The following is a 24375-nucleotide window of genomic DNA, read 5'->3' as shown; positions in this document are numbered from 1 at the left end:
GCTACATTACAATACTTATTTTTTTAAAAACTGAAGTCTGCCCAGCGTACCAAAAACATTTAAAAAAAAAAAGAGCAGACATCAGTGCAAGTTTAACCTGATAATTTGTGAGAAAAAAAGCTAATTTTGTCAAGAAAAAGTCCAGTCCTTTCCTTATAAACACAAAGAAACGCAACAAGAATTTTAAAGGTAGTAGGCCAGAAAATGCAACAGTAACTCTTACAATCCTTTTCAATTAAACAGACAAATCAAGTTGAACACAAGTGTTAAAATACTATTCAGCCTGAAGATTTATCAACCTATATATCCTGTTGTTCAATTGGCTTTTGATTTTAAAAAAATTAACAAACTTTATAAGAGCTACCACCACATTTAGAATGATGAAAATAAATTAGTTCCCCCCCAAAGATACTGTTGAACTTCTAAAGTATAAAAAGCTATATAATATACAAGTTAAGCAATGTTTTTACAAAAGCAATACAGTTTCGGACTGATGGTATTACACTGTATTTGTGGTAAAGTACTAGGCACAAGTGTGTGTGTATATATATATATATACACACACACACACACATACACACATACACACACACATATCAGGCATTTTCATTTTCATTTTGGTCTAATCAGTCTCTAAGGTTATCATTTAATTACTGGCAATATATAATAACTGGTATGCATTTTGGTACTTAAGTCATGATTTGTGGAGAACAAGAAGCAATGTATTATAGCAACTGGGTTCATATCTAACAAACAATTGCAGTGTTGAACAAATCTCTTCTATGAACTTCGTGATTTGTTTTGCTGTTGGTCACTTACAGTAGATCCTTGATTTGATTCTTCCATATTCATGCTTTCTCCACCTGCAGGTTCTAACATTTCTTCATCTCCGTCATCATCATGTAGGTCTTTTGAAATTGTCCAGCTAGTTTGATATTGAGTCCTTCATTGTAGTGGCGCTTCCTTTTCATTCAAATTGTCGCTTTTTTTTCTCGTTCTTCAGATGAGAGGTCACTATCCTCCTCTCCACTGCTTTGTTGTTCCTGAACCTGATACTTTGGCTCCAAGTCTTCAGCAGCAGCCAATTTCGTAGCCAAGATATCTGGTGCCATGGCTTCGGTGGTTTCTGTATCACTACATGCACCTTCATCATCACCCATCATACTATGGTAAGGAGGGCTTGGTTCATCTATTTTCATTAAACCATCGTCTTCGTCTGCTGGATGATATGTCGCCAGGATGTTCATTTCATCCCACTTCCGGGATTGTTTGCTCAGCTCCTCGTGGACACTCCCGCGGGGCGGTTCGGCCGACGCCACCACAGAGGGGGTCGTAGAGGTCTTGTCCTTCAGGATCCCCTTGACGGGCCGTTGCGAGGTCGTCGAGGCCGCCACTGCCAGGTGCTCCAGCTGTTGGCTCCGGGTCGCTGCTTGGCGTGGGATCCGCGAAGAGAAGGGTGGGCATTAGCAGAGACCAGCAGACAGACGCGGAGCCGGCTCAGGGCTAAAGCGGCTGCACCTGCTGCCTCGGAAATGGGTACGGGAGTGGTTATGAGGACACAACGACCCCGACGCCAGGTCCAGCGCAGAACGGGTGGAGGCTCGTCGCGCACCCTTAGCGGCCGGCGCTTGACCCACGGCTAGCAGGGAAACGCGGGCCTAGAGCTCCAGGGCGGGAGCGACGCCGATGCCTAAAACACTCTTGAAAAAGAAGAATAAAGTGATTGAAAATCAGTCTGCCCTGTTTCAAGTGTTGTTATATACCTACAGTAATCAAGACTGTATGGTACTAGCAGAGGAATGGACACACAAATCAGCGGAACAAAATACAGAACGTACAAAAAGACCCACACAGTCTGCCCAAATGATTTTTGAAAGAGGTGCAAAAAGAAGTCAATGGAAGAAAAATAGCCTTTTTAACAAATGGTGAATTGAATAATGGTGAAATGGAACAATTGGGCATCCATAGGCAAAACAATAAAATAAAAATGAACCTTGACCTAAGTCTCACGCCTTATGCAAAAGTTAATTCAAACTGGATTGGATTGCTTGAGTCCAGAAGTTCAAGACCAACCTGGGTAAGATAGCAAGACCCTGTCTATACACAAAAATGAAAAATTATGTTGGTGTGGTGGCTCCTGCCTGTAGTCCCAGCTACTTGGGATGCTGAGGCTGGAGATCTGCTTGAGCCCAGGAGTTCAAGGCTGTCATAAGCTGTGACAGCACCACTGTACTCTACCCTGAGTGACTAAGCAAGACTCTGTCTCAAAAAAAAAAAATTGTCAGAGAAATGCAATACCTTAACCTTTACCAGATACAATTAATTAATTAAAATAAATAAAAGATTATGGAGTAAATGTAAAGCATAAAACTACTAAAAGTTCAGAAAAATATGAGAAAATATTTGAGATATAGGTCTAGGCAAATAATTCTTAGGCTTGACATCAAAAGCATGATCTATGAAAGGAAAAACTGATAAACTGGATTTCATCAAAATGTAAAACTGTTGCTTTGTGAAGATCTGGTAAGTGAATGAAAAAATGAGCTACACAATAGGAGAAAATATTTGCAAACCATACATTGAACAAAGGACTAGTATCTAGAATATATAAAGAACTCTCAAAACTCAACAACAACAAAAAAAACACGTTAAAAATCCAATTAGGAAACAGGCAAAAGACTTAAGGTGATATTTCACCAAGGAGGATATAAAAATGGCAAATTAGCACATGAAAAGTTGTTCAACATCATTAGCCATTAGGGAAATGCAAATTAAAACCACAATGAAATATCACTCCACATCTATCAGGATGACTAAAATAAAAGTAGTGACAATGGGTCAGGCACGGTGGCACACACCTGTAATCCCAGCACTTTGGGAGGCCAAGGTGAGTGGATCACCTGAGTTCAGGAGTTTGAGACCAGCCTGGCCAACATGAAGAAACCCTGTCTCTACTAAAAATACAAAAGTAGCTGGGCATGGTGGCACATGCCTGTAGTCTCAGCTACTCGGGAGGCTGAGGCAGGAGAATCACTTGAACCCGGGAGGTGGAGGTTGCAGTGAGCAGAGATCGTGCCATTGTACTCTAGCCTAGGCAACAAGAGTGAAACTCCATCTCAAAAAAAAAAAAAAAAAAAAGCGACAATGCTAAATGCTGGCAAGGAAGAGGAGATAGTGGATCACTCATAATTTCTGGTGGGAATATAAAATGGTACAACCACTCTGGAAGATGATTTGGTAGCTTCTTAAAAACAAAACAAAACCAACAACAACAACAACAAATCCAAGAACTAAGCATACTACTACCATCCTGCCCAGCAACTGCATTCCTGGGTATTTAGCCCCAAGAAATGAAAACTTGCACACACAAATACACACGCACACATGATGCCTTCACACAAAACCTTATATGCAAATGTTTGTCTAACTGCTTACTCATTATAGCCAAAGATAACCCAGATATCCTTTAACAGGTAAATGGTTAAACCAACTATTGTACACTTATGCCATGAAATAATACTCAGCAATAAAAAAGAATGACTGATACACACAACAACCTGCATGAATCTCCAGAGAGTTATACTGAGTGAAAAATGCCAATCCCAAAATGTTACATACTACATACTGTGATCATGTCACTTCACTCCAGCCTGAGCAATATAGCAAGACCCCATCTCTAAAAACAGATAAACAAACAAAAAAGATGGATTACAGAGTAAATGTAAAGTGTAAAACTATTAAAATTTTAGAAAAATAGGAGAAAATCTTTGAGATGTAGGGCCAGGCAAAGAATTCATAGGCTTGACATCAAAAGCACAATCCAGGCTGGGCATGGTGGCTCACGCCTGTAATCCCAGCACTTTGGGAGGCCGAGGCAGGCGGATCACTTGAGGTCAGGAGTTCAAGACCAGCCTGGCCAACATGGTGAAGCCCGTCTCTACTAAAAATACAAAAATTAGCTGAGCAAGATGGCACATGCTTGTAATCCCAGCTACTTGGAAGGCTGAGGCATGAAAATCACTTGAACCTAGGAGGCGGAGGTTGCAATGAGCTGAGATCATGCCAGTGGACTCCAGCCTGGGTGACAGAGTGAGACTCTGTCTCAAAAAATAAATAAATAAATAAATAAAATAAACTTTATTGAAAAGCAAAAAAAAGCACAATCCCTTTGTATAACATTTTGTATTAACAAGCTTGAAATCACAAAAGTACAGAAATAGAGAAAAAAAATCATGGTTGCCAGTGGTTAAGGAAGTGATGGGGGTGGGAATGAGGTGAACTGACCATAAAAGGGCAAGATAAGGGATACTTGGAGTGACAAAAATACTGTCTTGACTGTAATAATCGACATTGATACAAATGTCAGTATCCTGATTGCAATACTGTACTGAAGTGTTATAAGATGTTACCATTGGGGAAACTGGATTAAAGGGTAAAAGGTTCTGTCTGTATTATTTCTTACAACTGCATGTCACTCTCTAATTATCTCAAAATAAAAAAGTTAAATTTAAAAAACATGTATGAGGATGTGCATAGTTTTTCAAAATATATTTAACAAGTTCATGAGTGGAAAGTTTGAGTGAATAAAAATTGTATCTGGAATTCTGGTTTGCAAATTACCCTGGGAAATGTGGCCTGACTCAGTGTGACTCAGTTCTATACCATTGTTCTCAGCTCTGCTGTTGCTCACTGCTAATGTTGAAGCCAGGTAGCTCTTGAGTTGCAGGGCAACCAAGATCCCATGATCCAATGTTGCTCTCACTCCCCTTGGCCTTTGAGAGAGAACAGGAAAGAAGATGGAGAAGAATTTTCCCTTTGCCCCATTTTCCTCTTTTTGGGCTGAACCGTGTCCCCCTATGAATTCATAATGTTGAATAAACCCAGTACCTCAGAATGTGAATTTTTTTTGGAGTTAGAGTCTTTAAAAAGATAATTAAGTTAAAATGAGGTTATGAAAGTAGGTCCTAATATAGCTAGTATCCATATAAAGAAGAGATGAGGACATACATACACAGGGGACAGTCCATATGAAGATGCAGGGAAAAGACAGCCATCTGCCAGCCAAGGATAGAGACCTCAGAAGAAACCAACCCTGCTGACACCTTGATCTCACATTTCTAGCCCCCAGAGCCATGAGGCAACAAGTTTATGTTGTTTAAGACATTCAGTCTGTGGTATTTCTTATGGTAGCCCTAGCAAACTAATACATCCTCCTATATTTGGACATAGGCCTGTCATTCTTGATTAAAGGAACGTAAAAATAAGACTTGTCAAACTTTTAACAAGACTTTATGAAGACTTGGGCAAAATTGGAAAAAAAAGAAAATAGAAAATTCTTCCATTCTGATCACAGATATTATAGATGTAAGACATCACAGGCTCCAGCCCATCTAAGGGTTCTCCAACTAGAAACAGACCTGGTGTGGCTGATGCTATTAATACCTGCCATGTTCCTTGGGCCTTACCACTGTAGTGCACACTGGCTGGACATTTGCATCATTCCTGAAGGCTTCCTCAAAGCCAAGAAGGGCCACTCTGCCCGACTCACAGCAGACTAGAAGGGCTGAAGAGTTCACATGTCAGGCAGCAGCCTTCAGCCAATGGGAATTGATGTACAATTGCCCAACTCCCTCCTTACGTGGCTGGGTTAACTCTGAAGCATGTGCTTTCCCAGAATTTCCCCAGGGGATTAAGTTCCAGTCATTCATCCTTCGTTGGCTGCTTTCCCTTCCCAATCTATCTTTCACTCAACTGATACTGAAGTTTCATGCACCTCCAAAATAAATTACTTTCACTCATGTCCTTGTATCAGGGACTGCTTCTGGAAGAAACCAAACTAAGGCACCCCAGGCTAGCTTCTAATTTGCTTCACAGCAGTAAAGGTCAACTTTTCTTTGCATTAACCAAGAGAAAACTTAGCCATGACCTCATCGTGATGCTTGGATCCCCAGAACCCTGTCTCTCATGAAACCCTGATTCCTTCCTTTCCTTGTCAAGATCTCTCCTTACCCAGCCTGGATGACAGTCCATTCTATTGAGTACTTAGCAAACAGAGTTTAGAAACTGTCAGAAACATTTGTATTTTGTTCAAAATTGTAATATTCCGTAGACCAGAAACAGCACACTCTTTGATCCCACCCTTGTATGCCCAAAATATCTGAGTTGGAGGAGGCACTGACCCTCTGTCACACAGTTTAACTAGATTACAGAGTGCAAGACCCCCAAACCAGTTCCTGACACTCATTCCTCTCTTCAGCCTGTGGATTCTTATCACTTCCACAGCAAGAAAATTGGCTCTAAGATTATCCAGAGTTCTTTCCAAATCTATTATTTATGGAACAAGTGCTGACTTCAGATATCTTGTAATCTAAGATTTTTCATCTCCAAAGACCTTTCTTTCATTTTGCCTCTACTGGCTTTTCTATTTTATTTATTTTTTTGAGACGGGGTCTCATTCTGTCACCCAGGCTGGAGTACAGTGACCCGAACACGACTCGCTGTATCCCCAACCTCCCGTGCCCAAGTCATCCTCCTGCCCCAGCCTCCTGAGTAGCTGAAACCACAAGTGAGTGCCACCATGCCCAGCTAATTTTTTTTTTTTTTTAAGAGACTGAGTCTCATCATGTTGTCCAGGCTGGTCTTGAACTCCTGGGCTCAAGCAGTCTTCCTGCCTTAGCCTCCTAAATGGTTAAAGGCATGTGACCATCACACCTGCCTTACCATGGTTTTCAAATGTAAATTTTTAAATGAAAAATCTTAATCTTTTGGTCATTGCTGTTTTCCTGTGATCTGTCTCCCACTGCATGAGGGGAAATGTGTTATCTGCCTTTATTGTAGAAAGACGCAGTTGTAGAAATCTTCAGTTGATGTCTGAGGATTTTTCCTGCCATACACTTAGAACGTGTAAAAGCACAGGAAATATCCTAGCATAACACAGTTACCTTTGGGACCTAGAATGGAATGGGGAGGAGGGAGAAACAAAGTAGACCTTTTTACTCCATACCCTTCTGTATGGTTTGAACCTTTTTTTTTTTTTTTTTGAGACGGAGTCTCTCTCTGTAGCCCAAGCTGGAGTGCAGTGGCGCGATCTAGGCTCACTGCAAGCTCCGCCTCCCGGGTTCACGCCATTCTCCTGCCTCAGCTTCCCGAGTAGCTGGGACTACAGGCGCTCACCACCATGCCTGGCTAATTTTTTTTTATTTTTAGTAGAGACAGGGTTTCACTGTGTTAGCCAGGAAGGTCTCTGTCTCCTGACCTCGTGATCCGCCCGCCTTGGCCTCCCAAAGTGCTGGGATTACAGGTGTGAGCCACCGCGCCCGGCCGGTTTGAACCTTTTATAACAAGAGTGAATCCAGACATTCTCTAGGTAATTTTATATGTAATTTTTAAGAAGAAACAGGACTTAAAAAGAAATGAATGAATTTCCACTAGGGGGTGGTAGAGAATCACAATCCCTATCACAGTCTGAAACTGAAGGGCAGAAGGAAATAGTCAAGTTCAGAATCACATGCTGCAGCCCATTTGTAGTTATAAATCTTTATTAACTAGTTCAGTGTGAAATCTAATTTCTTCGTAAATGCCAAATAATACATAGTATGCTCTTTTGAGCAACGCTTTTCAGATTATGTTCTCATACAGCGTTTTACAGCCCTTTACAGCTTTTCTGTAAACTGGCCTGAGATGTACCACTATATGAAATTGAATGATAGGGGTCCATTGTGGTTGGAAAAGATACACACAGTGATTGATTTAGGTAGATTAGAAGGTGGTTGGATAGGTAGATAGACATACACACACACATTCCTCTCTTTGAGTCCCCCTGGGTGAGCTGAGGGATGAGTACTCTGAAGGAAAAGCAGCCACGAGTGAGCTGCAGCATCCTTACTTAACCTCCAAACTTAACCTTTGCTGTAATATATATAGGAAAATGAATTCTGAACTGAATTCCCTCCTTAACCTCCAACATGCAGGCACTATGCCTCTGCCCAGTTTCTTTACCCATGCCTTTTATTATATCCCATCCCCAACTGAACCCTATCTCTGACCTGGTCAATAGGTGTGAGACCCAGATATTCTCACCCAGGAGATGCTGTTTCTTTTTTTCCAGAGGCCAGAGGCGGTTTCTAGTAAGCACCTGTATCATTTTGCAGGGGTTTGTTAAAATGGGTGGCCAGACTCACCTCACTGTGCCTAGGTGCCAATATGGCCTCTCAGTTTTATTCCCCTTGCAATCCAAAATCTGCCAGAACTGGACAGCAGTTTGATCCTTGAATTAGACCCTGGTTCATGATGCTTGCTTTGCACCCTCCCACCAGCTGTGCTTTATTTTTCTTTGATTCTAACTATTACAGAAAAGACAAGTCAGACTCCTTCATCGCTGGGCAAAGTTCCAAGTAAATTGCATTGGGAATCCTTGGCATTTTAACAATGGCTCACCGCTCCCCTTGTGACTAATGGGCAACACAGGCCTGTTTATGGATTCAAATCTCTGTCCCTGGATCACGTAATTTTAATTGTTCTGTTACTTCATTTCGATCCTCGTCACTACAGCATTTTTCTCACTGTTCATTTTCAAATTTGGTGTCCAACCTATTCCTGTGTGCCTTCCTTAATCCCTAGACCAAGCACTCTCTGGCTTGCTCATTCTCCCACTTGGGCATCCTGGATCCCAGCCAGTGGTGGCCCTAACCACTTGGCTCCTTCCTCAGTGCCCTTGGACCTCTTTGGCTCGCAACTGCTTCTGCTGAAGGTCTTCCTTTTGGCTCCATGATTTTCATGGCTGAGGCTGCTTCATTACTTCTGGAGGGAAATCTTGCTGCTTTCTGTAAACATTATTTTCTTAAGGCATATTTATGTGGAACTGTGCCATTTCTTTTCCTACTTATTCTGAATGAATTGAGCATTCCTGGACCAGATATTAGTGGAAGGTTCCTGTTGGATGGGGGTGGGATGATGAGGTGGTGAGAGAAGACATGGGCGATAGTAACCTCCTAGGTTTTACAACCGAAGGATCAATCCTTTATTACTACCAGTGAACTTTATCTTAAAATATGCTGCATCCATGTTTCTTCCAACTTTGAGAATCTAATCTATTTCAGCAAGGATCCTACCACAGTGTTATAGCTCCCTGCATTCCAGAGGGATCCTTTGTTATCTGCCACCTTGGAACTTCCAAAACAATGTCTGCTCCCCCAACATGTGGGCCTTCTTCTGCCTCCCCCAGCATCTGGGCCTCACTGTAGCTCAGGCCAACTGCCAACAGCTCCAACCTAGGCTGGCTTCTACTCTTAGAGAGAGAATATTTTCGGGCCCTTTCCGAGATCCTGCACAACTAGTTTCCTCCACACTTTGATCTGTTGCCACAGCAACATTTTGGCTTCCTGTGCCCAGTTCTGCTGCTCTCCATTGCTTTAAGCACAAATGGCATGCAATTTGGGATGTAAGCATACTTTCTGTTTCCTAGTTTCACTAAAAATGAAGTTCTTGTGTGGTTTTCTTTTTCATTCTCTTTGCTGTACTATACAGAGAAATGAATTCTGAATTCCCTCCATATTCCTAGCAAAAACAAACTCCCTTGAACTGCAATTTTGACTTCCTTTTCAACCCAAAAATTAGTGAGATGTTTTTAAGTTTCCAAGTGGAGGCTTTCTTGTTAGTATTGTTTTGGTGAGGTTTTGTTTTCTTTTATTTTCATTTTGTTTTGTTTTTCTATGTATGTATTTTATACTGGTGAGAGAATATAGCCTGTGTAGTTTCTAATTTCTATTTACTTTGTGGTTTAATGCGTTATGTTTAGAAAAATATGTATTCACTATTTGTTGAGTACATAATTTTATAAATATTTGACAACTTAAGATCATTATTTGCTTTAGTAAAATATCTTACATTCATATTATTTTAAAATTTGATATGACAGTTTAGTTTAAAAGTATGCTAAAAGCTCTTAAATGTGTCAATTTATCCTTCCTAACAAACCACATTTTTTCCCCTAAATTTCAAAGACTTGTTTAGGATACAAAGGCTTATAACTTATGAGCAGTTGGTGAACTGTACATTTTAGCATAATAAAGTATCCTTCTTTGACACTGAAAAATTTCTTCATAATTTATTCTACTTTGTTCAATATTAGTATTTGCGATGGTTGGAATGTGTCCCCAAAAAAGCATATGTTGGAAATGTAATATTCAAAGCAATAGTGTTGGTAGCTGAGGCTTAATGATGACAGGTGTTTAGGTCACAATGACTCCATCCTCATAAATGAATTAGTGCCAATACAAAAAGGCTAAAAGCCTGTGAATTCAACCTGTTGCACTTGGGCACGCTCTTTTTCTCTTTTCCTCTCTCCACTCTCTCTTTTTATCCCTTTTGCCTCCCACCATAGTATGAGGCAGCCAGAAGATTTTTGCAAGATGCAGTCCTCTCATCCTTGGACTTCCTAGCCTCTAGGACTGTAATAAATCAATCTGTTCTTTGTAAATTATCCAGTTGGATATTCTGTTATAGCAGCACAAAATGGAGTAAGACGGTATTTCTATCCATAATTAATTTTTGTTAGCAGTTGCCTGAGTTTATCATTGTCCATTGGTTTATTTTAATCACTCGGTGTCATCTGATTTTAGGTGCTTTTTGTTTTTGTTTTTGTTTTGAGACAGGGTCTCACTCTGCCGCTCAGGCTGGAGTGCAGTGGTGCGACTATGGCTTACTGCAACCTAATCTTCCAGGCTCAAGCAATCCTTGCACCTGTTTCCTGAGTAGGTAGGACTACAGGCAAGCACAACCACGCCCGGCTAATTTTTTTATTTTTGTAGAGATAGGGTCTCGCTATGTTACCCAGGCTGATCTCAAACTCCTGGGCTCAAGTGATCCTCCCTCCTTGGCCTCCCAAAGTGCTGGGACTACAGGTATAAGCCATTGCCACCAGCACTTTTTGAACAGCAAATACACACACACACACACCATCTTCACTGAGAAGCAGAAAAATTTAGATTTAATGCAGTGATATAAATGGGCATTACAAATGCATATATATCTACCCTTAACATTAAAGTTTCCTGTGTTTGTCTTCCCTTAGAATCTCCCTTCCTCTCTGCAAAATGCAACTATTATTCCAAATTTGGAGTTGATCATTATCTTGCTTTCATCATAGTAAATATTGTCTTTGTTTCTGACAACAAATTAACATCATAATTAATATCACAATGTATTTTTCTGTTACTTGTTTTCTTCATTCAACATGATTTTAAGAATTATGCAAGTTTATTACTGTATCTGTATTCCACTGATCTTGATGTTGCATAGAATTCCACATTATTATGCCAAAATCTGTGCATCAGTTTACCTGCAAATGGACACTGAGTTGTTTCCAGCTTTTTCCAATTACAAAGAATGCTCTCGTGACTTTTCCTGCACATTGCTCTTGGTGCCTTATTCAATAATTTCCCTAAGGTGCATATATACTTAAGGGTAGAGCTGCTGTGCTTTAGGATATACTCAGCTTCAACTTTACAAAATGCTAATTTTTTTTCCAAGCAGATTATTTCAGTTGGAAGTCCACCATCAGAGTATGAGTTTCCCTCACCCTATATCCTCATCGATTTTTGATAATGTTAGACTTTTCAATGTTTGTCTATTTAGTGATTTTAAAATGTTATTTCAAGGACTGTTCTAATTCACAATTCTCTGATAACTATTGTGAGTGAGCTTCACTTTTGTATATTTATTGGTCATTTATATATCCCTTTTTGTGAACTGCCCTTTCACATCTTTTGATCATTTTCTTCTGGGGCTATTCTTAGATGTTCTGGATACTGATCCTATGTAAATTATGTGTGATATAAGTTTAGTTTGTGGCTTTTTTTTCTTTAGAGTATATTTTGATAAAAGTTTCTAATTTTAATGTGGTCAAATTTATTCATCTTTTCTTATACATTTTTGTTTTTAAAATGTGTATCTTTTTAATAAATATTTTTCTACTTTGAAGTCATACAAATATTTCTTTCACATTTTCATTTAAAAGTTTTACAGTTTTGCCTTCAATATGTTGGTCCTTAGTTCATCTGGAATTTATTACGATGTATATATATCCATTAATCCAGTGTCATAAATTCAAACTTACTGAATTATACGTCCTTTACCCACTGGTCTTTAATGACCATTCTTCATATACAAGGGGTCCTGATGCTCTTTCCATTCTATTCTATTGGCCCAGTCGTCTACTTCCCCTCTCACCAATAATAGCACATGGTCTTAAATCCAGTGGTGTATATATCTTCTCATGTAGTCAGAAAATTCCCCAACTTCCTCTTTATTTTCAATGGTATTTTGGCTCTTCTTGAACTTGTGTTCCTTCGTTTCATTTTAATATCATTGTGCCCAATTCTATAAAACATTTTGTTGAAATTTTTCTAGAAACAGCATGAAACTATAGATCACATTGGGGAAAACTGGCATTTTTATGATATTGATGCTTTCTAACCATGAATATATCTCTCCATCTGTGCAGTACTTCTTCAACTTCTTTTAATGATTTTAATTTTCCCCACTAAGATCTTGCATGCCTTTCCTTTTTGAGAATTTATTCCTGATTACAGTGAACTGTTCAACAATGCGAGGGCTAGCAGTGCTGACCACCTGTGCAGTAAAAAATCTGCACATAATTTTTGACTCCTCCAAAATTTTACTAATAGCCTACTGTTGATCAGAAGTCTTACCAATAACATAGTTATTTAACATATATTTTATATTTGTATGTGTTATATACTGTACTCTTACAATAAAGTAAGCCACAGAAAAGAAAATGTTGGCCAGGTGCGGTGGCCCATGGTTGTAATTCCAGCACTTTGGGAGGCTGAGGCGGGAGAACTGCTTGAGACAAGGAGTTTGAGACCAGCCTCAGCAACATAGCGAGACCCCATCTCTACAAAAAATTAAAAATTTAACCAGGTAGGGTGGCATGCACCTGTAGTCCCAGCTACTTGGGAGGCTGAGGTGGAGAATTGCTTGAGCCCAGGAGGTTGAAGTCACAGTGAGCCATGATCACACCACTGCACTCCAGCCTGGGCAACAGAGCAAGACCTTGTCTCAGAAAAGTAAAGAAAATGTTATTTAAAAAATCATAAAGAAGAGAAAATATACTTACTATTCATTAAGTGGAAGTGGAGCATCATAAAGGTCTTCATCCTCATGTCTTCATGGTGAATATGCTGAGGAGGAGGAAGGGGAGGAGGGGAGTTGGTCTTGCTGTCTCAAGGGTGGCAGAGGCAGAAGAAAATCGTATATAAGTGGACCTGCACAGTTCAAGCCCATGTTGTTCAAAGGTCAACTGTACTGTAAATTTGTTATATTTTATTAACCAGTTAATCACATTTCCACTTCTTTGTTTTTATAGAAAATGCAATATTTTATATATTTAGCCAACTGTGCCAAACTCTTAATTCTTATGTTTTAGATTATTTTTCTCTGTAGACAATTGTATCATCTCTGAATAATGAAAGTTTGCTTTATTTCACTCCTATCCTTTCAACTTTTTTTTGATCTGTTGTTAAAAGCCCCCCCATACCATGCCTAAGTAATAAGTAATCTCAATATTATATTCCATCTCATATAATAAAATTTGACTTCCTAAAAGGGCTTGCTTCTTTTTAATTCAATGTCAATGCTGGAATTTCAGTTCTTAGCCTTGAAATCCTGGTGAAAAAATTCTCAGCAAGAAGGAAAAAAATGTTCTCGCCTTCTCCTGAAGCTGGGGAGAACAATAAATGAAAACTGTTGTCATAAATGGTTATTTCTAACAATTTTTCAAACCCCTAGACTTCAGATATTTTGGACAGGACCTGACAAAATGACCCCTAACCTGTAAAACATCTATACTTTTGACCACTCATCTTTCTTAATAATTTAGTTCTCTGGTGATAATGTTTGAGTTTAAAATCTCAAGCTTCAAAAGATAACGTGATTTGTGAATTTTCTATCAAATCAGAAAAGAATCACTGGCATTGCTGTCTTCCCATACATGCATAGGATAAAATAGCTCTACTGGACATTTTATTAATCAAAGAGCCTGAGAGACGGCTGAATGGCTGAACCAAGCAGAGAGAGTCGGGGGAGGGTAATTCCTTGCTGGGCCTTAAAAGGAGCCCACGAGATGGGAAAAAAAAAAAAAAGGCCAAATAAGATGAACCTCTATTTAGGCCCCAGTGAGAGCCTGCTTGACTCTGATCTTTCTTTAGCTGGCTCAACGTTTTGTTCTTAATTATTTTTACTCAAAATCAAGAACTATTAGAAAATAAGAACAATTATGGAGTTTTGTTGTTCATTTCCACCTCTCTACATATATACATGGAATATATATCTCCTCCCAGTACACATGAACACATGCAAAAACATATTTAACTGAAACAAAAGTTTCATGAAACTATAGTTACTCTCATTACCTGTGATGCAGGCAAGTATTTTCAATTCTATTTTATTCTATTTCATTCTACTTGGAAAAAAAAAAAGTCTTTTGATCTCAACATAAATGGATTCTGACCTGCAGTTTCAAGCCAATACGTTACAGTAAGAGTAAATGTAGGGTTTCTCCCAGTTTTATCTGGCAGTCCCAAAGCCAGGATCAGAGTAACCGATGGAGCATCATCTGTACGGTCCACATCTGAGGAGGAGGTCTGGGAAAAGATCCAACATATAAGACGGGCGAGGAGGCTCAGGCCTGTAATCCCAGCACTTTAGGAGGCAGAGGCGGGAGGATAACTTGAGGTCAACAGTTCGAGACAAGCTATGCAAACATGGTGAAACCCTGTCTCTACTAAAAATACAGAAATTATCCAGGTGTGGTGGTGCGCACCTGTAGATCCAGCTCCTCGGGAGGCCGAGGCACGAAAACCGCTTGAAACCGGGAGGCGGAGGTTGCAGTGAGCCGAGATCGCACGACTGCACTCGAGCCTGGGCGACAGAGGGAGACCCCGTCTCAAATAAAAAAATAGTAATAATAATAAAAAAATGTATCCCTAGTCTGGCTTTCAGGGTCTTAGATGAGGTTCAGAAGTGGACTTACGAGCCTTAGGAGCGCAGTCAGTGCTGTGGATTCCCACATCCATGGGACCTGCGATTTCGGGTTATTCTGTTCAGGGACAGATGATGTCCCTCATTTCTACCTACCATTGGACTGGTCAAGATTCTTATTTATCAAGTCAGTTGGAGTGGGCTTAAGTAAGTTCTCAGCCAAGGCTGTAGGGTCTGGAGGAACAGATATCCCGACCAAAAGCCCCCCCCCTCCCACTTCTTTCACACGCCTGCCGCAGAGGTGCACGGGTGGGAGTGGGGAACTGAGGCAAGAAGCAGAGGAGGCGGGACCGAGAGAAGACAAACTACCCTAGAGGAAAAGCTCGAGCTGTTACCCCTCCCCACTTTTTCCGCCTTCCCTCTAACCCCTCTTTCCTTTCTTGCCCCTCTCCAGCTTTTCTGGTCCAAACCTCTTCTGCGCCTAACACTGGCACCTCCTTTTCTTCCGGCTGATGAATAATTGTTGGCACAGCAGCCTCCCTGGGGCACTGAGGGGCGAGAAGGTTAGAAGGAGCCAGGGCTAGAGTCCTGGAAGGTGGCAGTCAGGTCGCAGGGCCACAGCAGACATTCTAGGACTCTCTCTTTCGGGTGTTTCTCCAGCGCCACGCAGGAGAAGACGGAGCCTGGGGGCTGCGACTGGAGGAGCGGGAAGCGCAGTATCGGGATCACGGCCCTGGGACCAGGAACAACGCAGACTCTCCAGAGCCAATTCCTACTTCAGCCAGCGCAAGGGCGCGACGACCTGGCGCGGAGCATCTCAGGCCGCCGCGGGGATCCCCCTAAGGGACTCGGAGGCGTTTGCCTACCTTAGAAGTGGCAGAGAATAACCCGGCAGGGAGTTAAGCAGGCTCGGCCCGCGGCGTTCGTCCCGCCTCCACGGAGCCGAGCCCTGATTGACGTTCAGCCAGGCCAATCATAGCCTCAGCGTCTGAGGCGCGCGGAGCTGGAGCGCCCAGGCACGTCCGCGGTTCCCAAGGATGCAAACTCTCTGGCGCGGCAGCCGGGGCTGCAGTACGCCTGAGGGGGTCCTCCCTGTCTGCGCCTCCCGCCGCCGGCCCTGAAAGGTCTGCACCTGAGGCTGGATACTTGGACAGAGGCAGACACTGCGGCTCAAAACCCCAAGGGCGGGGTGCCTACTGTACAGAGTCCGGGAACGCCTGCCTGGAAGAGTTCCGGCGGCTCCGCGAACACTTGGAGAAAGCGCTTGGATGCAGTTGCTGGGTGAGATTTGGGACGGTGGTTGTGTTTTCCAGAAGGCGCTCGGGCGGGGTGGTGAAGGAGGGATACAGACCTCTAGATTCCTCTCTCGTTGGGGTGAGGTGGGGGACAGCAGTGAGAGTAGTTCTCATCCCTGACCCTCCTCCGGGCCGGCCGACGGAGGAGAGAGAAGGGGAGGAAGAAGGGTCTGCCCAGGCCTTCAGACACTTTACTTTGTGGGAGATGTATGTATTCTGAGTGTCCCTGCTCTGGAGGGATTGTTAAAGAATCCAGGTTCTTGGGGAGGGTCTTAGGAGAACTCTCCAGGTGATATTCTTATTCTTCCTATTTTCACCGTGTTTTTTGGGTACAACTTGTTCCCTTTAACCCGAAGTGGCCTTGGTGTCCGGCAGCTGTTTTCTCTGCCAGTCACCACCCTCTGGGCCTCACGTCTTCATCCCTCAAGTCCGCTGCCTCTGAGCTGCTACGTACATCTGGTCTGTTTCTACCTCTGCTGGACCAGAAGTTTGCATTAACGCCCCCACCCCATCCTGCAAGACCAGCGCTTCCAACCAAGCGCGCTCTCCTCTGAACCTAGAACCTGCTTGGAAATCTGAGTATTTCCTCTATGCCCAGGTGAAGATTGATGTCTGGGTTTCACATCTCCCGATTCTGTTGTGTACTATGTCGTTTCTCAGCTTGGTTATATGTGCCTCCATTGAGTGGACCGTATCTCCAGAATTTCTCCTAACCCTCCCTGTATACTCCCCGGCAATCTTCTTCCTTTTTTTTTCTCCAAATACCCCTCCCCCTACCAGAAATAACTTTACCCCTGTGCCACTTCTTCTGGCATGGAGCACTAAGGAGCCGTACCACACCCGGTGCCAGAGGTGGAAGAGAAATGAGGTTTGAAATGTGGGGAACAAGAAACTAATCTGTGGGAAATTCTTCCACTCCTCAGAAGTGTAAAGATGTGTTGGAGACTCTCATAAATATATATTCAGTAATGCAGCATATGCTATGATGACTATGTATTCATTTTTTATGGGAATCAAGAATTCAGAATGATCAAAAATGCCTGTGTGTAGAAGACATGAATCTATAGGAATATCACACATAGTGAGCACAACGGTGAGTGAAATCCCATGTTTCATGCTTCCCAGCAGTCCCAAAGGGAGCCTCCAAATGTGTACAAGATTCAGACTCCATGTAACCTGCATCTGTCTATGCACTAGCTATGTGAGCTGTTACCACAATCTTGATGAGGTTACTCCGGAAGTCTGGGATCTTGATTTTTGCCTGTCACTGATCACCTGGCTACAGGAAAGGAGACCTAAATCCAGAACTTAAATTTATGAACACCAGGTCTGTGGGCACTAGACCTTAGAAGTAGGTGGCTATTGGCTGGTCCCTTCTGGAGTGAGGCAGACATACCTATGCCATATGCAACATGAAAGGTTGCCTGAGCCCCTCAGCCTGAGGTAGAGTAAGGAGGGAGAGGTGGATAGGGACTTTCTTTTCAGACCAGGGAAATCAGAAGCCATCAGATGCCTTCAGTAGAGAATCCAACACAAAGAAGATCATAAGTCGTCTCCTCTCCACTTCTTTATAGTCATCATGGACATAATTGCTAGCCTACCTTTCCTTGGTACTCTGGTTAGTAGAGTGAAGTTGAGATAATATAGGTGAAAAAACTGAGCAGAAAGGGAGTGAGGATACGGGGCCTCTACAGTTTGCCTCATGGGTTTCCCACTCTAAATAGATGAGGTACACAACATTCTGGCAGTGTCACACTAGGGCCAGAGTTGGTAGCTCATAGATGTATGACAGAGGATGGAAGGAGTATGCCTCTCAGGCAGGCAAGTTTAGCCTGGTAGACAGAGGATGTGGCTTAAAAGTTACTGCCTACAAGACCAGTGCATGCAAGTGAGTCCCTGCTGCTGCTTGGGTCAGAGGAGACGAGGCAGAAGGCTGATGAAAACTCACCAACTGGTGGTCAGTCTGAGAAGCAGTCAAGATCGAGAACTGCAAAATTAACAGCACAAGTTTTTCAGGAGTCTCAGTGCCCAATGTGAGGTCTACCAGGGATGCCCAGCCACTATGGTCTGAGCCCCAGGAGCCTGGTCTGGATGTGGATGCCCTCTGCTTATTCATAGAGACCTGGGAAGCTGAGCCAGGAACCTGGATAGTGACCAGAAACACACCCAGACATCTGAGAAATGCTTCCCTTATATCCAAGAGATCCCTGTGTGTAGAACACATGAATCTATTGGAATATCACACACAGTGAGCAAAGTCTTACACTTACTAAACTCTCTCCGTAGATTTACTACATTTTTCATCAGTTATTTAATGGAGGGAAACCAGGTCCCAGACTCGATTAAAAAAAAAAAAAACTCTTTAGGTGAGCGTGTATGCATGTGTAAATTGTAGTATACAGTGGTATGATTGGATAGTCAAAGGAATATCTAAGCCAAGTGTACCTAAGGAGTAAATTTGGAGTCAGAGGAAGTTGGTCATTGTAGGAAAGTAACTGCTGCAAGAAAGATTTCTTGGAATGTAATTATCTAATGTGAGGCATTTATGCCTCTTTTCCTCCATGTTTCTAGTTTCTGCCTTGGGTTTGGCATTTATTTATCCTGCTTCAAGTATAAGACTAATGGTTTATTCGAGGGCCCACAACTTCTACTTCTGTCCTGGCTTCACACAGATCATTTTCTCTTCTCAAGTCATTGTATTTTCACTGGTAGTGAAAGAAGGTAATATCTTCATCTTCAAATAAATTAGGGGGAGGGGTTCAAATTATGAGGGAAAAGAAAAATTGGTGGTTCTGCTGTGGGGAAGAGTTGCTGAAAATTAAAGGACACCTGCTGAGCTGAAGAGAGCTTTGGGGTTTGGTAATTTGGGGTGTGAGGTGGGTCTTCAAGAACGCCATGGGCTTCAAGACTACTGTGTCTCTCCCTTAGTATTTTCCTCCTCAGTTTGAGAGGACTTCCTGGTAAAGGACTGAAAGAAATGTCCACTCCATCATGTCTCTGCTGACACCTAGCTTCTCTTCTCCAGTTATAAGTCCGTTTTCCTATTGGGGTAACACAAGAAGGAGGAAGAATAGCTCAGGTCTTCCCTTCACATCTCTTCTACAAGGATTGTGAAATGTCATATGCCTCTTCCCATAGACTTAGATAGACCTAAAATTGTCAACATGTGTCCAGATAGTTGCAAAAAAATATGATTTCCAACATATTCTCCATATTAACACTTTACAGTAAAACTGTTAGTCACTCATATGTTCAATTCAATCTAAATATCATAATGTTTTGACACCCATTATCATTAATTTTAAAAATATATAAACAACCTCTTTCTTAATGGTTGGAAATTTTACATTGCTCTTTTTTTTCCCCCTTTGAATCCATATTTTTATTCTCCCCCTCCCTGCAGAATTTTTCTTTTTTTTTTTTTTTTTCTTTTTTCTTTTTTTTGAGTTCTCAACCCTGGTTGCATCCCAATATAATTTTTTTTTGTTGTTCTTGGAAATCTTTTATTGAGCCACCTATTATGCTTCTTTGCAACAAAATATGTTCTTACACTGCATTTTTAATTTCTTGTTCCAAGTGTTTAAAAAGTTATATGGGCTGGGTGCAGTGGCCCACACCTGTAATCCCAGCACTTTGTGAGGCGGAAGCAGGAGGATTACTTGAGCCCAGGAGTTCAAGACCAGCCTAGGCAACATAGGGAAACCTCATCTCTACAAAAAAAAAAAAAAAAAATATGCTGGACATGGTGGCTCCTGCCTGTAGTGTCAGCTACTTGGGAGGCTGAGGTAGGAGGATCACTTGAGCCCAGGAGGTTGAGGCTGCAGTGACCCATGATCATGCCACTGCATGCACTCTAGCCTGGATGACAGAGTGAGATGCTGTCTCAAAAAAAAAGGTGTATGGATTAAGATAGGATTACCAACTGTTAGAGATCAAAATAATGTCAATACAGATTGGATATGCTTTATTTGAAATGCTTGGGACCAAAAGTGTTTTGGATTTCAGATTATCTTGGATTTTAAAATATTTGTATGTATATAATGAGATACCGTGGGGCCGGGACCCAAGTCTAAACATGAAATTCACTTATGTTTCTTGTATACATTATGCACATAGCCTGAAGGTAATTTTATACAATATTAAAATAATTTTGTATGTGAAACAAAGTCGTGTTAAGTACAGTACTTACGTGTGGCATCATATTGGTGCTCAAAAAGTTTCAGATTTTGGAGCATTTCAGGTTTTCTGATGAGGGATGCTCAATCTGTAATACACATTTTGGTAAATAAAAGTATAAGTTTGTAAAGGTAAAATTTAACTGGAAATGCATCTCTTAATGAGATACATAGGGACTTTATTTTCCCAATTTCATGTTGACAAATGTTACTTATTGTTAATGAATCTGGGCTGTATATTATTTCAATTTAAAAAAATTTAACATGAAAGAACTAAGGAATCTTGATCATATAAATGAATGAGAAAATAAAGACTTGTTGAGGCAACGACTCCATTTTAAAAATTTCTTCTTAGTCATATGCAAGACTCACGTAATGGGCTATTATTAAATAATATTTTTAATAATCTGTCAGCTGACAACTCAGGTATAAGGTTCTTCTTCAATTTTGTTGAAAGCAAAGAATTAGAAACCACTTGACTTGCAAAACTATTTTTATACATACACTTTTAGTTTTTAGAACCATACCAAAGACTTAAGTCTTATAAAATAACTAATAATTATACCTGCTGCTCTTTCACTTAGAGATACCTTGTTCATGAATCTCAAATTGGATAAAACTAGGGTGAAAGAAAAACAACCCCACACACACAAAATTGGAGATAAAAAATCAATAGATTCTTAATAAATATCTCTTCATTTTTTATGTCATCTGGAAGTGCCTTTTAAAACTATGACAGAGATAGTGCTGTATAGTTTACAGTACGTGTGTATGTGTTTAATTTCATTATTGTACAAAATGGTTAATTTTATAATCATGCATTTGATAGATGTAGAACAGTGTGTCAACCTCCAAGCAGGAGAAATTAATCCAAAATAAATGAAACTGGATTTCTAAAGTTTAGAACATCACATCCAAGATTGCATTTGGGAACATTTTGTTTTGTATCCATACACAAATGAATTTCTGTTTTTAAGAACATAATTTAATCTACTTAATGGAAATCAACAGCAAAATGAAGAGAAGGTATTGGATAATTAATAAATATAGGTTTACAGAAATTCTATTACTGACTGCTATTATGTGCATTAATTACAGCAGAATCCACAAAATATTTCCATCAAATTAAATCTTACTCTAGGAGGTATATGATAAAAATAAATAAATGAACAGAGAAATAACAACATACTGTAAACTGTTACCCAAGTAGAAAAATACATTTACGTGATCCAGAAATCTTTGGTAAAAATTAATGAAAATATTTCCCCTATTAGTCAGAAGAAGTTCAAGAAAACATACATTAAAATACCTTCAATATGCGTGTGTTTTACTCCAAGATGTGATGTTGATCTGTGAGAAATTAATGTTGAGTGTTTTGCCTCCACTGCCTTGAAATAATGCAAAATAAGCAACTGAGCTGGGGGCAGTGGCTCATCCCTATAATCCCAGTGCTTTAGAAGCCAAGGAGGGAGGATCGCTGGAGCCTGGGTGACAGAATAAGACACACTCTCTCTCTCTCTCTCTCTCTCTCATATAAATATATATATATATATATATATATGCAACTGAAGCGCAGATGGGACACAGGTAAATGGGAGAATTCACCAAGCTCTTTGTTAGTATTTAGAGTGTTTCATAGAAAGCTAATATTTCTTCACTTTTTTTTTTTGACAAATTTAGAATATCCTAGCTCTGAGACAAAAATTGGGAACCTCAGCATGAGTTTGTCACCTGAATGAAATTAAAAAAAAAAAAAAAATCACGTCGAAGGCTGGGTGCAGTAATACATGCCCATAGTCCCAGCTACTCTGGAGGCTGAGGCAGGAGGATCACTTGAGCCCAGAAGTTCAGGAATTCGAGACTGGCTTGAGCAATATAGCAAGACTTCATTTCAAAACAAACAGGAAAAAACCCACCACCTTCAGTATTTCTTGCCAAAGCAAAGGAGCCATTCGTTCTTTACAGTGGTCAGGAAAGGAAGCATCAAGGCCATCAGATGAAAAATTTTCAGCATTTCAGCTTCTCTGCTCAGGGAAATATATGAATCTAGAATATCACAACATAAGCCAGAACTGCCCCATTTCTCATGCCACATGTCACTCTTAAGGTTACTCAACCTCGAGCATGGTTGGCATTTGGGGCTGAATGGCATTTGGGGCTTTATTGTAAGGGGCTGTCCTGGGCATTGTAGGATGTTCATGAGCTACCTCAGTCTCCACGCACTAGATGCTAGTAGCATTGACCCCTGATCCCTCTACCCAAGTTGTGACAACTAAAAACGTCTCCGAATAATGGAGGAACCTTAAATGCATATTGCTAAGGAAAAGCCAATCTGAAAGGATTACATATCGTATGAGTCCAACTATATGGTAATCTGGAAAAGGCAAAACCATGGAGACAGTAAAAAGGTAGTGGTTACCAGTGGTCCATGGCAAGGGCTGGATGAATGGGTGGAGCACAAAGGATTTTTAAGGCAGTGAAATTATTTTGAATGATGTTGTAATGGTGGATACATGTCATACCTTTGTCAAAACCAGTAAAATATACAGCACAAAGAGTGAACCCTAGTGTAAACTATGGACTTTACTTAATAATGTATCAATATTGACTCACCAATTTTAACAAATGTACCACACTAATACAAGATGTTACTAATAGTGGAAACTGGAGGGAAGAGGGCATGAGGGGACATATGGGAACTCTGTAATTCCTGTTCAATTTTTCTGTAACTGTTAAACTGTCCAAGAAAAGTCTGTTTTTATAAATGGAGGTGTGGTTTTATATGGATCAAAATACCATGATTGCCTTTTTATTTTACACATGGTGAAATTAGAGCAGGACATATTTTAAACTCAAAATTCACAAAATTAATTTATGAAAATGTTTACCCTGATCAAGAATATTAAAGAAACTTAGATTAATATTGTTACCTTGAATTTATTTTACTGAGTAATCCTCTAAGACTCCTCTACACATTATTAATCTAGAAGGATTTTTGAAGTTGTTTAATGACAGTTATTGGTCTACAGTCAAATTGCATATCTCCATTAAACTAGAGTTGTATTTTTCTATTTTCTGATCTACAAACTTTTTAGGAACAGGAAATGTTTATTTTAGAAACAAGAACACTTCTTAAGCATTTGCTGTTAACAGTTATTTTCACATGTGCTTGTACTTACTTTACATTTGTCAGAACATAGTATTTACCTTTGAACCAAGGTTTTATAATAAGCAAGCACTTTTTTTATTTAAAAGGCACATTTTCCAAGTAAAAAAAATCATTAAAAATTCAGTCCTCTGAAGGCTAATTTCTTTAAATCATTTAACCTACTTGTTTAAGGTATAGATTGGAATTTTTCTTAGCACTCTCTTGAAAACAGGTGACAGTGGAACCTTGTTAGGTTCACAAATCCTAGACTTTGATTATATAGCCCAGGCTCAAATTTTTCTCGAATGTTATGAACATTCAAAGCATTAGGAGTCTTGGTTTTTCATTTCTTAATTTTTTTTCTTCTGGGTATATTTGAGACTCATCGTGGATTCAAATAAATTAATAATAATTTCACAAAACTGATAAAAATGGGAGCTCCATTGAACATGAGAGACATTGATTAGTATTTTATAACATCCTCCAAATGAGGATCCCATCGCTAATTTAGATGCTTCTTTCAAAGGAGGCTCCTTTCCTTCGTTATCCATAATATAGTCACACCAGTCCTGAAAAAAACATGCAAGAGACTCCAGATCTTTATATTTCATACTCTAAAGTCATACAAGCGGATCTGCATTTCCTCCAGTGGAAACTGTATAGCTGGTCATCTTTCCAGCACCCTTTTATCAAGAAACAATGCAGCTTCTACATTTGTGCTGCTTCTACACCAAAACAGCTGGAATCTATATGGTAT

At 40.4% G+C, this 24375-nt stretch overlaps 3 long non-coding RNA genes and 1 pseudogene across 5 annotated transcripts; 1 reads left to right on the top strand and 3 right to left on the bottom strand.

Annotated features, from left to right (window-relative positions):
- Positions 1–615: 615 nt before the first annotated feature.
- Positions 616–1460, bottom strand: LOC144340619 (protein phosphatase inhibitor 2-like; annotated as a pseudogene).
- A 6060-nt stretch (positions 1461–7520) lies between these two features.
- Positions 7521–15918, bottom strand: LOC114677629 (uncharacterized). 3 transcript variants are annotated; one of them, XR_013416566.1, is made up of 6 exons: positions 15867–15918; positions 15427–15548; positions 14843–14940; positions 14531–14663; positions 13139–13239; positions 7521–8931 (listed from the first exon to the last, which is right to left on the bottom strand). It is a non-coding gene; the product is annotated as an uncharacterized LOC114677629 (long non-coding RNA). The 3 variants fall into 3 exon arrangements; XR_013416565.1 differs by lacking the exon at positions 7521–8931 and adding an exon at positions 10964–13055 and having other exon boundaries at positions 15471–15733; XR_013416567.1 differs by lacking the exons at positions 14843–14940; positions 15427–15548.
- LOC144340459 (uncharacterized) lies at positions 9674–15896 on the top strand. Its single transcript, XR_013416569.1, has 2 exons — positions 9674–10683; positions 13073–15896. It is a non-coding gene; the product is annotated as an uncharacterized LOC144340459 (long non-coding RNA).
- A 115-nt stretch (positions 15919–16033) lies between the features above and the next one.
- LOC144340458 (uncharacterized) lies at positions 16034–17097 on the bottom strand. The gene is made up of 2 exons (XR_013416568.1): positions 16694–17097; positions 16034–16411 (listed from the first exon to the last, which is right to left on the bottom strand). It is a non-coding gene; the product is annotated as an uncharacterized LOC144340458 (long non-coding RNA).
- Between the last annotated feature and the right edge of the window lie 7278 nt (positions 17098–24375).

The sequence above is a fragment of the Macaca mulatta genome, chromosome 4 (assembly GCF_049350105.2).
Source record: "Macaca mulatta isolate MMU2019108-1 chromosome 4, T2T-MMU8v2.0, whole genome shotgun sequence".
In the NCBI taxonomy this organism is placed as follows: domain Eukaryota; kingdom Metazoa; phylum Chordata; class Mammalia; order Primates; family Cercopithecidae; genus Macaca; species Macaca mulatta.
The sequence above is the reverse complement of the archived record's forward strand: the minus strand, read 5'-3'. Positions and strand labels throughout refer to the sequence as shown.